The following is a 16,296-nucleotide window of genomic DNA, read 5'->3' as shown; positions in this document are numbered from 1 at the left end:
TAGGAGGCTCTATCTCGTCCAGGAATGGTTCAAAACGAAACTCATCCTTAAATGACAAAAAGAACTGGACTGTGGAGCCTACACTAATTCCATCCACTAAATTTCTGTTCATGTGGGTCCAAAAAGCTCGCTTAACTATTAGTTTAGAAGAGGTGGGCAATTTGTCGGGAGCCTCTCACATGGAATATAAGCCCAGGAGTGTAAACCATTTTTTAATATGCACTAGCCATTGGATGGAATTAAAAGAATCAAGGGTCATCAGTTCATGTAGACCATTTCTATATTCTATCAATTCCGGGGTGGACCAAAGCCTAACCCAGAATATTAATGGTCTTAAGATAGCTAGGTGGTCTGTTCTCTTAAGGTTCAGGTCAAGTTGGAGAGGTAAAAGAGGTGTACTATTAGGGACCCTTACAGAGGCACGCATGAATTTGTTATCCAGATTTTGAAAGCTATTCTTGGCCCATGCGCCCCATATCTCTGCTCCATAAAGCACAGCAGATTGTATTTTGAATTTAAAAAGTTCTAAAACCGGGGTTACACTTTTACTCGTGCTAGTATTCATTTTACATAAAATTGGCTTAGCATTTTGGGCATATGTTATCTTGCTTTTCTCGATTTGGGCTTTCCAACTAAGTTTGGAATCAAGCACAACACCCAGATAGGAAAAGTTTTCCACAATATCTAGTTTTTGGCTATTCAGGGTTAAAGACCCTCTATCTGGCATACTGGGATTTAATGACATGCATTTTGTTTTGTCAGCATTGATTTCCAGGCCCTTTATCTGACAATAGCGACTGAAGGAATTAAGGAGTGCCTGGAGGCCCTTTTTTGTTTGAGATATAAGTAATGTATCATCTGCGAAGAGCAACGCAGGCACCCTTTCACCATTGAGCCGCGGCGAATCGTTAACACAGACATTCAGATAAGCAGGAGCATCATTAATAAACAGCGAAAACAAGGTAGGGGCCAGGACACATCCCTGGCGAACCCCGCGTTCAATGGGAATATTACGTGTCAACTCGCCATTAGGGCCCCACCTAATGTTTGCAAAGTTATCAGCATGTAGCTCGACTATTTGGGCTAGGAGGCATCCCGGTAGACCCATTTCTCTTAGAGATTTCCAAAGTAGACTGCGTGGGACAAGATCGAATGCAGCCCTCAGGTCAACGAAGGCAACATACAGGTGACCTTTTTTAATGTGCACATACTTCCAAATCAAACAACAAAATCGAAAAATTTGGTCAATAGTGCTGGTCCTACTCCTAAAACCAGCTTGAAATTTGGAAATTATGTTCGAGTCTTCCAGCCAGTCGTTGATCCTGAATAGCAAGTGTTTAGCATATAATTTTTGGAGCGTGTCCATCAGACTAATGGGTCTGTAGTTAGAGGGTGTCAATCTATCCCCCTTTTTAAATATTAACACAATCTCCGCTGCACGCCAACTATCAGGAAAGTTGCAGTTTGATGATAAAGCATTAAAAAGGCGGTTCACATATGGGGCCCAGACGTCAACTTCATGTTTGTAAAGATCCCCCGGTATTTTATCAGGACCAGGGGCTTTGGTGTTTTTAAGTTCGTTGATCGCCCTTACTGTCTCATCCAGTGTAAAATTGAGGGGTTCAATAATGGGAGAATCAATAAAGGGGGGGCACCTTAAACTCGCTTTACTGTCGCCATCGTATTGTTTATAAAGATTTGTAAAGTGAGTTACCCAGGTCATCTCATCCAGGAATGCATCTTTCACAGCTCTCCCAGCATGCCCCCCATTAGCCACCAGCCTCCAGAAGCCAACATTATCATTAATTTTTGCTGCAGCTAACATTTCAGCCCAAATTGATTCTTCCCATAGTCTTTTAGATGTTTTAAGTATACGTTTGTATTCAACCCTTGCAAGATTAACTTCTTCTTTTGTCTTGTTTTTAATGGCAAGCAATAAGTTTCTTTTAGCAATCCTACACGAGTGGTCATACCATAACTTTCCGTGATTAGCCACTCTTATAGATTGTTGTTTTTTTCTCGGCATATCTGATAGATACGTTTTTAGTTCTGAAAAGAAGATTTTGTGGAGATCAACAAAATGATCAAAATGTTCAGGTAAGAAGGCATGGTCAACTGTGTGTGCAAACGTTTGCTCAAAAAGATTGTATACCAATGCTAAGGCCTTACCATCCGCCAGAACACGTGACCATCTTACTGCACGTCTGTTGTTGTTTATATGAACGTCCTCACACGTGCTTACAGTTGATGTTATGGTAGTATCACTAAACAAATTCATATTGATGTAAAGTTCTAAAGGATAGTGATCGCTTTCCCCCCTGCTTACTACTTTCAGATCGATCAAAAAATGCCAGATGCTAAGAGAAACAAGAACAAAATCTAGACTACTTTTAGCTTTAGAGAAGGTTGGTTGTTTTTGCAAGTCCGATGGGAGACGGCCATTTCCTGCTCTAAGGCCGTGGTTTGCGGTGAGTCTTAATAATTGGCTAGCCAATGTGGAGTATTTTACAGATTTTGAGGTACCAAGCTGAGGGATATTATACGCTTGGTCCTCATCTTCAAACACATCAGAAATGCCCAGAACAGGTTCGTAATTACAATTTAAGTCTCCTCCCAAGATAACCGGGATGTCTCCAACTACGTTTTTCAAGAGGAGATCCAGGGCTTCAAATGTTGGTGAAACCTTGGAGTGGCCAATCGGTCTGTTATAAACATTAATTATGTAACATTTGTTTCCACAGGGTGGAGTAACCCTTAGGGCCAAGATATCCGGAGAGCCTGTGTCAACAAGATCAACCTGCATGGGCAAGGTGATTTTTAGCCAAATTAATAGGCCCCCCGATGGTCTTCCTCGAATGGACTGTACTGCCTCAATGCCATAAGTTTTAAATCCTACCCGATGTGGAACTTCTATCGCCCAAGTTTCTTGTAGCAGACAAATATCACAGATGTCAATATAGTCTGCCCAGTCAGGGTCTTTTAAGTTCTTACAAACACCTGCGATGTTCCAAGATAAAATAAGTAGACGAGGTGATAGACTCTGGGTGACATTGGAGGGATTGACTACACACTGTTTAGATAAAATGCCTAGTTGTGAATTTAGCATGTCTTTCTCTGCATCCCTGACTCTTTCTTTCACTACGGTATTAGATCCCCCAGCCGGGCCACCCTTAGCTTTACTATAACATACATCTCTGGCTTTGTAAGATAGTTCCACGTTCTGGGGATTTGAGACCGTCCTATGCATCCTAACCTTAATGGTCTGATCTTCATCATGCAAATGTAGTACATTTTTTAGTTTGGTATTACCTTTATCCATGCTACAGAAGGTGTCATATAAATTAGAGATACAGTCAGGCATAGTGGCAAGTCAATCAACAGCGTCAAGGCAACTGAATCTGTTGGAGGTGGTAATGCCAGACCACATATTATAATCACCATGTCTAGCCAAATTGGGAGCACTGCCATAATAATGGTTGACATAGTTCCACTTGGGGACATGATGAATGGGTCTAGGTAAAGGGTGAAAAAATGGTAAGGGTCTAGCTTCGATGGAAGGATTCACACCGTACGATTTCCAATTGCATATTAGTTCAGCACTTTGGGGTTCTTCGAAGGATATGACAATACAGTCACCCGTGGTTGATTTGGCCGTTGGCCCTACCCATGGTACCCTCCTAACCATAAGAATCTTACTTTTCATCTGGTTAGGAATGGGTTTATATTTGTCTAGCCAAAAAATCACTTTATTTTTTAAAGATTGAAAATTTTCTTCATATTGGCTATCCAATTCTGGTACCCCTGTGAGGACGACTACAAATGGACTAGCGTCTAAAGTTACTATGCGTGTGGCTAGACTGGTGGTTTGACTTATGAGTAGTATTTATAGAAGATTTATCTGGCAGGGATTGATTGCTTACAGAAGGAATATGGGAAAATGCAAGCGGATTAGATCGAGATTTATTTGGGACTAATACGCTCTGGTTGGAGGAGTGGGTAGAGGGAACAATTGGCATTTGAGAAGTCTTACTATGTACCTGCTTTTTCTGAAAAGGTTTACTGGTAGCATTTACAGCAGTAGAAGTTGAGGGGGTTGAATTAGGTTTATCTTTAGTACTACTAATTGGTTGTTTGGCTTTAGTATTCCCTACTATCCCCTCCTTTTTTTGCTGCACAATCGATGAATATGTGTTTATTGTTAGGTCCGGGGCGAGAACTGGAGTTTGTTGGATGGCTCTAGGCACATCAGTACAGTTAAGGCTTAAACTTGACAAAGTGATAACACTTTTCTCAACTTCAAGTAGTTGGTTCTCAATGTCAGTAAGCCTGACTTCTAGTGGTTTAAGTAGTCTCTTTAGGGTCTCCCAAACTATTTTTAAAAATTCTTCTCTTCCACCATCTTGTTCTGCCATATCAGACGAGACTCTTTGCCCCTCACTAGCTGAGTGATCAGACATGCTGATAGAGATATGTTCATCTATGATAGCATTAGTATTTTCTACAGTTGCTGGGGCTACATCGTGTACAATGTCAGTTGTTGCAATAGGCATACTTGGAGCTCCCCCCGTGATATTATGGCTAAGAGCTACTTTTGCTTTTTTCCTAGCAAAAGCGGTTAGGTGTTTGCGTTTTCTTTTGTGTTTTGGTGCAACCTTGGCAGATGACTTGCCTTTATTAGACTCTATCTCAGCTGGTAGCTGACAGGTCTCCTCATTTACGATATCCTCAGCACTCTCCTTTGGAAAATTCAGCAGTGATAGGCTTCCAGTTTTGGCTCTGACAGAAGGCCCAGGAGGTTCCTGATAATTAAGAGGAGTTATTTCATCTGCTGTTGAGTGAACCTCAGCCGAAATTATAATTGGTTTTGTGCCAGTAATGCGATCAGGCGTTTTAGAGGTTGCAATACTGCCTAGAGAAGATTTTTTTCCAAGTGCAAATTCAGATGAGAGCCTCCTAGCACTCTCAAGTTCTACTGAGACTTTGTGCTGAAGTTTAGTTATTTCATTATCAATTGAGAGATTGGTCCTAGTGATAAAATCATCTAGGGTGCCTGTAGCCTTTTTGGAGATCTTAGTAGCCTTACTCCTAGTTTCTCGCGAGAACATTGTGTGAGAGGGGTTTTACAATTGTGTGTGAGTAGGGAAAATAGGTCAACTAATGTGACACAAAACTTAAAAGCCAAGAGGAATGGCCCGGTCCGGTCTTACACGGTCTCTAACGGCCTAAAACGGCCCTGTCTTTGCCCCGTCTTCGCCCGGGCTGCGTCCCGCGCTGCGGGAGTAGGATGTTGTTATGAAGCCTCAGGAGGGCGGGGGGCGGGCCAGCAGGGAGAGCGGACCGGAAGCTCTCCGTCGGTCTAGCAGGGACTTCTGGGAATTGAAGTCCCCGCACGCTCGCAGCCCCGCTGCAGCCACACGCCTGATGCCGCTTTTCCTCCTCAGTACTCCTCGCAAACGTCAGGTGTGATCCTCTCCTCAACACGGGCGAAGGGGCACCCGCGAAGCGGGTGCGCCGAGAGGTGGAAGGGCGCCGAGTGAGAGACAGGTGAGCCGGCAGTTGGCAGTGCTAAACTCCTCCGTTTAGTGTCCAAACAATTTGAGCAAAGTGTCCCACTCGTTTAGCTGCAAACAGGTGTTTTGAAGCCTCAGGAGGGCGGGGGGCGGGCCAGCAGGGAGAGCGGACCGGAAGCTCTCCGTCGGTCTAGCAGGGACTTCTGGGAATTGAAGTCCCCGCACGCTCGCAGCCCCGCTGCAGCCACACGCCTGATGCCGCTTTTCCTCCTCAGTACTCCTCGCAAACGTCAGGTGTGATCCTCTCCTCAACACGGGCGAAGGGGCACCCGCGAAGCGGGTGCGCCGAGAGGTGGAAGGGCGCCGAGTGAGAGACAGGTGAGCCGGCAGTTGGCAGTGCTAAACTCCTCCGTTTAGTAACTAAGGGGCCCTGCCTGAGTTCTAAAGACCATGACACGCACTCTGGTGGGTATTTGTATATAAACAAAGGGGCCCTGCCCGAGTTCTAAAGACCATGACACGCACACTGGTGGGCATTTGTATATTAACGAAGGGGCCCTGCCCGTTTCTAAAGACCATGGCACGCACCCTGGCGGGTATTTGTATATTAACGAAGGGGCCCTGCCCGACATCTAAATACCATGGCACGTACACTGGGTGGATATTTGTATATTAACGAAGGGGCCCTGCCCGAGTTCTAAAGACCATGCCACGCACACTGGGTGGGTATTTGTATATTAATGAAGGGGCCCTGCCCTAGTTCTAAAGACCATGCCACGCACACTGCGTGGGTATTTGTATTGTAATGAAGGGGCCCTGCCTGACTTCTAAAGACCATGCCACGCACACTGGTGGGTATTTGTATATTAATGAAGGGGCCCCGTCCGAGTTCTAAAGACCATGCCACGCACACTGGTGGGTATTTGTATATTAATGAAGGGGCCCCGCCCGAGTTCTAAAGACCATGGCACGCACACTGCGTGGGTATTTGTTTATTGATGAAGGGGCCCTGCCCGAGTTCTAAAGAACATGGCACGCACACTGCTTGGATATTTGTTTATTAATGAAGGGGCCCTGCCCGAGTTCTAAAGACCATGACACGCACACTGGTGGGTATTTGTTTATTAACTAAGGGGCCCTGCCCGAGTTCTAAAGACCATGACACGCACTCTGGTGGGTATTTGTATATAAACAAAGGGGCCCTGCCTGAGTTCTAAAGACCATGACACGCACACTGGTGGGCATTTGTATATTAACGAAGGGGCCCTGCCCGAGTTCTAAAGACCATGGCACGCACCCTGGCGGGTATTTGTATATTAACGAAGGGGCCCTACCCGACATCTAAATACCATGGCACGCACACTGGTGGTCATTTGTATATTAATGAAGGGGCCCTGCCCGACTTCTAAGGACCATAGCACGCACACTGGTGGGTATTTGAATATTAATGAAGGGGCCCCGTCCGAGTTCTAATGACCATGTCACGCACACTGGTGGGTATTTGTATATTAATGAAGGGGCCCTGTCCGAGTTCTAAAGACCATGCCACGCACACTGGTGGGTATTTGTATATTAATGAAGGGGCCCCGTATGAGTTCTAAAGACCATGGCACGCACACTGCGTGGGTATTTGTTTATTGATGAAGGGGCCCTGCCCGAGTTCTAAAGAACATGGCATGCACACTGCTTGGATATTTGTTTATTAATGAAGGGGCCCTGCCCGAGTTCTAAAGACCATGACACGCACACTGGTGGGTATTTGTTTATTAACTAAGGGGCCCTGTCCGAGTTCTAAAGACCATGACACTCACTCTGGTGGGTATTTGTATATAAACAAAGGGGCCCTGCCCGAGTTCTAAAGACCATGACACGCACACTGGTGGGCATTTGTATATTAACGAAGGGGCCCTGCCCGAGTTTTAAAGACCATGGCACGCACCCTGGCGGGTATTTGTATATTAACGAAGGGGCCCTGCCCGACATCTAAATACCATGGCACGTACACTGGGTGGATATTTGTATATTAACGAAGGGGCCCTGCCCGAGTTCTAAAGACCATGCCACGCACACTGGGTGGGTATTTGTATATTAATGAAGGGGCCCTGCCCTAGTTCTAAAGACCATGCCACGCACACTGCGTGGGTATTTGTATTGTAATGAAGGGGCCCTGCCTGACTTCTAAAGACCATGCCACGCACACTGGTGGGTATTTGTATATTAATGAAGGGGCCCCGTCCGAGTTCTAAAGACCATGCCACGCACACTGGTGGGTATTTGTATATTAATGAAGGGGCCCCGCCCGAGTTCTAAAGACCATGGCACGCACACTGCGTGGGTATTTGTTTATTGATGAAGGGTCCCTGCCCGAGTTCTAAAGAACATGGCACGCACACTGCTTGGATATTTGTTTATTAATGAAGGGGCCCTGCCCGAGTTCTAAAGACCATGACACGCACACTGGTGGGTATTTGTTTATTAACTAAGGGGCCCTGCCCGAGTTCTAAAGACCATGACACGCACTCTGGTGGGTATTTGTATATAAACAAAGGGGCCCTGCCCGAGTTCTAAAGACCATGACACGCACACTGGTGGGCATTTGTATATTAACGAAGGGGCCCTGCCCGAGTTCTAAAGACCATGGCACGCACCCTGGGGGGTATTTGTATATTAACGAAGGGGCCCTGCCCGACATCTAAATACCATGGCACGTGCACTGGGTGGATATTTGTATATTAACGAAGGGGCCCTGCCCGAGTTCTAAAGACCATGCCACGCACACTGGGTGGGTATTTGTATATTAATGAAGGGGCCCTGCCCTAGTTCTAAAGACCATGCCACGCACACTGCGTGGGTATTTGTATTGTAATAAAGGGGCCCTGCCCGACTTCTAAAGACCATGCCACGCACACTGGTGGGTATTTGTACATTAATGAAGGGGCCCCGTCCGAGTTCTAAAGACCATGCCACGCACACTGGTGGGTATTTGTATATTAATGAAGGGGCCCCGCCCGAGTTCTAAAGACCATGGCACGCACACTGCGTGGGTATTTGTTTATTAATGAAGGGGCCCTGCCCGTGTTCTAAAGACCATGCCACGCACACTGCGTGGGTATTTGTATATTAATGAAGGGGCCCTGCCCGAGTTCTAAAGACCATGGCACGCACACTGGTGGGTATTTGTTTATTAACTAGGGGGCCCTGCCCGAGTTCTAAAGACCATGACACGCACACTGGTGGGTATTTGTATATTAACAAAGGGGCCCTGCCCGAGTTCTAAAGACCATGACACGCACACTGGTGGGCATTTGTATATTAACGAAGGGGCCCTGCCCGAGTTCTAAAGACCATGGCACGCACACTGGGTGGGTATTTGTATACCAACGAAGGGGCCCTGCCCGAGTTCTAAAGACCATGCCACGCACACTGCGTGGGTATTTGTATATTAATGAAGGGGCCCTGCCCGAGTTCTAAAGACCATGCCACGCACACTGCGTGGGTATTTGTATATTAATGAAGGGGCCCTGCCCGATTTCTAAAGACCATGCCACGCACACTGGTGGGTATTTGTATATTAATGAAGGGGCCCTGCCCGAGTTCTAAAGACCATGGCACGCACACTGGTGGTCATTTGTATATTAATGAAGGGGCCCCGCCCGACTTCTAAAGACCATGGCAGAGTACATGAGTCTGGTACATAAAGTTGTCTCGAGGCCGGACCTAAAGAGATGGCCAACTGTACGGGGGACAGTACAGCAGAGTTTACATCTATATTGTTTTTGTTTTCACACCCTGTGATTGCTCTGACTGGAACTGGGAAGAGATGGGAGACATCCATCCAATCTGGACATGGACTGAACACCAAACGCACAGTTTAATCCAAAAGCCATTTGGCATTCATTGGTTAAAAGTTTATTTCTTATTATAATCACTGCGCGGCGCATGCAATGCCTCTCGGCCCCTTTTCAAATATTCTTGCGTTAGTCTGGTCAAATCAGCAGCCTTTTGTAAACCGAAATATATTGGGTCAGATTTACAAGCCCCTTGCGCCACTTTTGCGTTACTTTTAACATGGGAAAAGTGACGCAAACGTGACGCAAGGGGCTTGTAAATCTGCCCCATTGAATGTAATCTGCTGCTTACTTTGCTTGCAATAATACTTCCCAAAATAAATTCTCTTACAAGCAGAAAGCATTATGGCCCATTCTTCCAAGCACAGCTTTATCATTGATTCAGTAAGTGATGTATATTGGCTCAAACCAGAGGGCTGTAGGTTCCCAAGGCAGCATCAAGAGCTGGATCACATGGTATGCACGAGTACTTGTGCAAATTTGCACTGGCATTTCGGGATTACACAGATTAGCAATTGTTCTATGCAAAATGTTATTTTTGCACTGTCCCCTCAACGCAAATGTCGGTGAAAAAGAGCCACAGGCTCCGTGGAATCAATGCAGTTCAGAAGATTAGTGCAGATTTGCCCCAGCAGTGGTTCCATCGTGCAACGACCTCACAGTCTCAGTGGAAGTGGTAGGCTTCAAAACAGGCAGCTTCAACATATGACCACGGGCAAGGCCATGCGGCATAAGACAGGCGCATTATGGCGCTGCGTCTATCTGGAGTGTGGAAAAATGGCATGATGCAGGTGATCGGACAAGAAGAAATCTGAAAATAATACCTTTCATCCTATGAAAGTCCTTGAATCATTTCAAAGCTAGTTTCTGCATTACATTATAATATTCTGGATGAAATCTTTCATAGAAGAAAGCTATTCATTTTTAAAGTAATTAATGACCGCCAAAACTTTAATTTCTTAAAGTTAATTTCTTTAATTCTTTGAATATTTACTTGAAAAGTGCTATATATATTTTTTTTTTTCTATCTCACCTTCTGTCTTTTAAAATCTTACCTGCTGTCTGTTGCCAACGATTTATTTTGGACCCTATCAATACCAATACTTAAGAGTGGGCTCTGGGTCGCCATTCGTTGGCTTACTTGTCAGTCTCATTTGATCGCTTCTTAATCAATAACTTCCCTCACATTTTCTGTGTCCCTCCCCTGGAGCATAGCTTCTTTACCACCATCTTGATTAGAGTACTTATATCCTTCCACTGCTGGCATTCAGAGAAATACGCTTTTATTTTGCTTTTAGCACTTGATGGGAGTGCATGTGTTTTCCTTCATGTGCTGCTTCCCCCCTCAAGGCACTATGACTACCCAAATTTGTTTTTAATTTTGCGCCCAGAGGTATAGTCTCCTCAGGGCCTTTCTCCCACAAGAGGGCGAGAAGGTCAAGGTATCCCTACCCTTATGTCCTTTTTATTGTATTTTTCAGGACTCTGGGACCCAGCTCCTGAGTCCTGAAATGGAAGCTGCAACATTTTTCGTGAAGTTCAGAATTTCTTTTTGAATTTTTTTCCAAAGCACTCCTTCAGTAACATATATTACGATTTTTTAAACCTTAATTTCTTTAAAACAGCTGAACAGATTTACACAAAATCACAAAAAGCACGCTTTATGGATAAATGTTGAGCTTTCTGCCAAATTTAGTGTAATTCTGTTCAGCTGTTTTTCTGTATTGTTGTCTAACTTTCCCCATGGAAATTGAATAGGGACAAAAGTGTTTTGGGATCCCCCTTTTCTTGTGCCATGCTCGACAGATCACCCCAAAACTTTCTAGGAAGGAGTTCAGGTGGATGAACTGTTTTGCTTTGAGATGCACAAATACTCCATATTTCCTGTGGCACAAATATGTTTCTGTTGAACATCTACTTTTCTAAGGGAGCCATGTTTCACAGCACATCAAGCTGTAAATCCATTGGTTTAACCCCAAAGATTGTTGATTTTCTATCAAGTACCAACTCATCCACAAATAAGTCATCTACTAGAACAAATAAGAATTCAAAATTGAAGTAAGATACAACTGTTTATTGTCAGTAAAATAGGACACTATTAAATTATTTAAAAACACAACAACTTTGTGATAATTTTTACACATGTTTCCAAGTCTGTAGGAATCCCATTTAAGCACTGTGGGACTTGGCCCTTATTGCCTAAAGTTCCCTAGATTTTTGCTTTTCCCCTAGACCTTTTTTCTGACATGTGTTGCCAACTTAGATGCTCTGGACACTTGGCCACTGCTAAACAGTGTCAAAGTGCAAGTGTTCCCTGTGTAATGGTGATTGGTTGTCCATTATTGGTATGTTTCCTTTACTAGTAAAGTCCCTAGTGAAGTGCACTATGTGTGCAAGGACTAGTAATGCAAATGCTACTGGTGGGCCTGCAGCACTGATTGTGCCATCCACTCAAGTAGCCGTGGAAAGGGAACTCAGGCCTGACATTGCAGGGCCTGCGCGTAGTTTCCTAAACTGCCATGTTGTTCTGGTAAGTGCCCGCACTTACCAGACCCTGCCCTTCCCTTTCCATACACATCAGGCACCCCTAGGGTAGGTCTAGGGTACCCCCTGGACAAGGTGCAGTGCATGTGAAAGGTGGGACATGTACCGCGGTGTGTGCCAAGTTTGGGCAGTGAAAACATCTCCATTTCGTTTTCACTGCTGAAAGGCCATCTTGCCCATTAGAATAGAATGGGGAAGCTGTGTAATATGCTTTGCAGCCTATCTCCCCAAGGGCTTAAGATGGAAAGGGGAAGTTTAGTATGCCTGAACTCACCCTGCAATAACACATCTTTTTATGAAGATGGTTTTTGCATTGTGTGTTTGTAAGCCACTCTTTTAGAAGTGGCTGGGTTTTTGTGCTTTAAACATTTCTGTGTGTCTCTGCCTGGTTGTGAATTGACTGGCTGGATTTGAAAGCGATAGGATCTGGGGAATGTCTTGACCCTGGGGAGTAGGTGAGACAGCACATGCTGACCTGCATCTGGTGTGTAGGAGAAGGAGTAAGCCTAGAGGTGAAGAGGCCTGGGCTGGTGCTATAAAACAATTGCCCCATCTCCTGCTGAGTGATTGAGAATCCAGACCCCCACTAATCATAGGGAGAAGGTGTCACTGGTAGGGAGGCACCCAGAACTGGTTTGAGCAGGGGTCAGTGCCCCCTGTAACACAAAGACTTCAGAGACATTGAGGGGTATAACTATGCGAGCTGAAGCCCCTAAACTTTGGAGAATGGCTTGATCAAGTGTGAACAAGACTGGAGCTATGTCGTGGATGAAGAGGAACCTTTGCCAAGGAAGAAACAACTGAATAGACTGCTGGATAGGACTGCTTTTGCTGTGTGATCTGGGGCTGGCCTGCAGTTTGCTGTTTTAACCAAGGAAAGGCTGTAGGGACTTTGCTGTGTGCTGTGTCCCCCCGCTTGAAGGACTTTGCTGTGTGCTGTGTCCTGAAGTAACTATCCCCAAGGGCCTGAGGTGAGTTGGCTCCCTGTTTGGAAACACAGGAACACAAAAGTTTCCAGAGAAGACTCTCAGATACGTTGTGGGTGCTTGTGCTCTGTCTAGCCTGAGTCCTTCGAGAGGATCGTCCTGTGAACATGTGTACTGAGGAGCCAAGTAAGTCTCAGTGATGCTGTGTGCGGGTGCTTGGGAGTAGCCTGAGACTTTCGTGTGGATTGGCCGTGATAGTGCACACCAGAAGAGCGAGTGTGCCTCAGCGACGCTGTGTGCTGTTCGCAGCCTGAGATCCTCGCTGGAGGTATCCTGTGATCGGGGGCACCGGGAGATAAAGTGTGTCTCAAGCAACGCTATGTGCATGTACCTTCTGCTGCCTGAGACCTGCGCAAGTTGTGCCCTGTGATCTGGGGCACAAGAAGATCAAGTGAGTCTCAGCGACGCTGCGTGCGTGTGTCGTGCATAGCCTGAGACCCTCGTGAGGAGTTGTCTGATTAATGTGCACCCGGAATTCCCGTGAGTCTTAGTGACTCTGAGTGCGAGTGTAGTGTACAGCCTGGGATCTTCCCATTGCCCGGAAAGTCAGAGATTGCATCGGAGGCCCAAGTCGCTGGATGAGGAGAGGAGAGTGGGTTTGTGCCCCCCAGGTAACGTGTTTCTACTCCTGGGGTGGGGCGCGGGCTCAGAGGGAGACGCTCTCGGCCTCTCTCTCTGTTCTGCCATGCGAGCCTCTGCTTTGGCTCGGATTGAGGCCCGTGTGCCAAGGGAGTGGCAGCACTGGGGCCGGAGATTAACCCCAAGCCAGCACGAGTGGCGGAGAGACCGCCGGAGGCACCGTAAATGGTGCTGGAGTAACTTACGGATTGCATAACTTCAGCGTAGCGGAGTATCTGATGACTGTATAATGCATTGCTTTATTTCTGCCTGTTTTGTCGTATTGCCCATTGTATTCGTTTGCCTAACGAACTTCCTGATAGGTGTATTAGGCATTGCACTAGGTTTGCATAATAAACTACCTGATAGATGTGTTACTCCTTGTCTGAATCCTGCACCACGATCTGCCGAATAGTTATATTACACATTGCATTAGTGTTGCATACCGAACTGCCGGATATGTGTTCCATATTGCATTAGTTTCGCATAACGAATTACCTGATAACTGTATTACATGTTGCATTGCTTTTTCCCACCAGAGTACCTGAAGGGGGACCGTACGCATTGCATTACGGGGGCATAACAGTTTACCACGTTGTTGCTTTACGCATTGCATTACAGTGACAGTACAAATCGCCAGATAAACCGTATTACGATCTGCATTATTCTTATGTTGTGAAGTACCTGACTGTTGCATATCGAACTGCATATTACGACATTAGGAGTACATAGGATTGTTTAGTTTAGCTCAATATTAATAGGCCAAGGGGAACATTACCCCGATGCATATGTTGGTTTAGTATTGTGTGCTCGCATTGTATGTTTTTTTATAAACATATACTTATTTTCTATGAAACTCGTGTGGAGTCTATTTGTGGTGTCATCATTGGATTGCTGTGAGCGTAATTGCAAATACTTTACACATTAAGCCTTGAAGATAAGCCTGGCTGCTCGTGTCAAGCTACCAAGGGGGTGGAGCGGGGGCTATCTTTGGAGGCGACCTGTCTTTTCCCTAACGTTGGGGCTCACGGGTCCCTGCTCGGCCTGCGGTACCTACCTCAGCCAACCAGGGATCTTGGGAATTCTAACAAGCGCCAGTAAAATATATCTTGTTTTTTGCAGGCAAGACGGCGCATTATGTTAAAACGCTCTCTGCTGACATCTGACAAGACGCATAAGGCACACGTTTTATGCATTTTAGCCTTCAAGATTGATAAACTGGGTACATTATGTTAATAGTAGCATCTGTTATTCACAGTGCCTAAACATGGCAAATGCTGCAGTGTGATGCATGCTATACAATACTCTCATCACCAGCACATGATGTGCAGAAGATGCTAAGCCCATGTCTGCTTTGTGTAAAACATGTCTTAAGAGCAATACTGTGACATTTATCACTGTTATCTTGAACATTAATGAACAGTTTTTCAGTATTTTAAAAGGAAGCAAACTGAAACGAGTATTTATGGCACTTTTTTTGTTATAAACTGGAGGGTATTATAATTCTAACAGCATATTGTTTACCATTCCCATTAATAAACCAGCACATTAAAGTGATTAAAAGATGATGCAATATTTGTTTAATCTGATGTAGACAGCGGTGGTCTGTTTTAGTCTGTGACCTTCACTTAATAGGGCTGTTTTTCTTCTGTTAATTCTTTAAATGAAGCCTGTGATAGATGAAGTTGACTTTATGAGTCTGTATCACCAGAGAGCAGGAATCTAAAGTCCGCAGTGTTTTGTCCACGAGACAGATTGATACTCATTTTATCCTTGTGAGAGACATGGTGTGTTTTCGTCTGTAGGACACCTTTCTTGAGTATTTTGAGAAGTGTTGAACATGCTTTTATGCCTGATAACTAGGAACGTGCTAGATTTTGTTGTGGGATAGGAGAGCATGCGAGGCGGTACTCCTTTTAACACGAGGGGGCTAATAGCATCATAGTCAGACCACGACACATGGCTCATTTGACCTGTACTCCAGTGGGTAGACTGCCTACTGGCTCTACCTGGCGAATTTGGGTTTTATTTCATGATTGGGTACTTTGATTGCATGCTGTGTGAATGAGGATACATGGGAGGTGGGGTACCACTGGGCTGGGTTCACCCAGGATACATTTTGCACCTAAAATTGTAGGATTCGCCACATGGCTCAATGATAGGGAGTGCTGCTGTCTTCGCTTCTCCCTGCATGCCCCCCCACCCATCTGTTCTCCTCGACCTCCTATCTAGAATCTACTGTGAAGCCAATGCCACAAGTCTAGATGCTAATACACAGCTACCGAATGAAGCCGCAAGGATCTTTTGTTACTCCCTGACCCTGGGCCAAGCCTCTTCCAGGTGGCTAGCCACACCTGAGCAATGAAGTGGCCAAAGGCATGGTAAGTCTCAGCACTCAAGACAAAGGGCATAGGCTACCTCTCCACCCCCATCCCCTGTGCCCTGTCCTACTGGAAAGAGAAGACCACAGCATTAGCATCTGATTGGGTGACTGGAAGCCAATACACAAACAAAGGTGTCTGTCCTATTGGAAAGAGAAGACCACAGCAGTGGCATCTGATTGGGTGACTGCAAGCCAACACACAAACAAAGGTGTCTGTCCTATTGGAAAGAGAAGACCACAGCAATAGTATTTGATTGGGTGACTGGAAGGCAATAAACAAACAATGGTGGCAGATCCCCTGAGGATGATATCCATGGAGCTGTTGCTCACCTGAAAAGAAAATGCATTTTCTGAGGATTGGGTTCTCCCAATGTTTGGGGCTATCTTTGAATCTGAGCAACATTTGG

The sequence above is a fragment of the Triturus cristatus genome, chromosome 6 (assembly GCF_964204655.1).
Source record: "Triturus cristatus chromosome 6, aTriCri1.1, whole genome shotgun sequence".
NCBI classification, from domain to species: domain Eukaryota; kingdom Metazoa; phylum Chordata; class Amphibia; order Caudata; family Salamandridae; genus Triturus; species Triturus cristatus.
Note: the sequence above shows the minus strand (reverse complement) of the source record.